The sequence below is a fragment of the Cyprinus carpio genome, chromosome A11 (genome assembly GCF_018340385.1).
Source record: "Cyprinus carpio isolate SPL01 chromosome A11, ASM1834038v1, whole genome shotgun sequence".
Classification (NCBI taxonomy): domain Eukaryota; kingdom Metazoa; phylum Chordata; class Actinopteri; order Cypriniformes; family Cyprinidae; genus Cyprinus; species Cyprinus carpio.
Genome location: NC_056582.1, coordinates 8,132,411 through 8,133,283, shown reverse-complemented (window position 1 = coordinate 8,133,283; position 873 = coordinate 8,132,411).

The window sequence follows — 873 nt, the reverse complement described above, 5'->3', positions numbered from 1 at the left end:
CCAGGAAAGGGTTAAACCCCCGTCACCTCTTACAATACATACACAAATCCTTACGAGAAATGTATACTCGCGCAACGGTTATTAAGTGGTTTTCAGATAAAACAAGACACCACAAATGTTGACAACTGAATGCAAAATGCTGCATTTATTATTAGGTTTTAGGATATTTAATGATCTGAAATGCATCTTGTGCAAAGTAAATTCTACTTTGATAAGCGGAAATCCACAACGCCTTTTTTTTTTACTGTATCAAGTACTTTTAACATCAAAATACTCCCCCATATAAGCTGGTATTTTAATGTTCAGATAGCTTCTGGCTTGCATTGCAAAAAACCTGCAAACTTTGCTCTAATTGGATCTGTTGCGTTCCAGGAGATCTGTGCAGAACAAGTGATGGGCAGTTGTTGTGACGGAGCATCTCGTCTCTGCCAGTAAACTGAACGAAGCCTTTCCTAAGCTTTTATGTACCCTCTAAATTGGTTTTAAACAGTCAAGTATGTTTTTTAACAATAATTTATACTTTTAACAAAAAAAGAAAAACAGTATTTCTACGTAGATGGCTATATCATGCAAAACTATTAATTAACACAATACATTGTATACTTGCACTTTAGAAAAGTTTAGTTTAACAACAAGTAATCTAAGTAACACGCCTAATATAGTTATCGCGATATAATATCTTATTTTCTATTTATTATATTAAATAAGTTAATAAAGCACTTGGATGTGGATAAAAAAGAAGACGCAGGACTGATCCTCAAACCATGTATCATAACTATGAAATACTAACATTCAGAGCAATTTTACAAAAATGAAAGGACAGACTGCATAAACTCAGCATATGCCTGCCATCTGGTATTTTAGTAATCACAA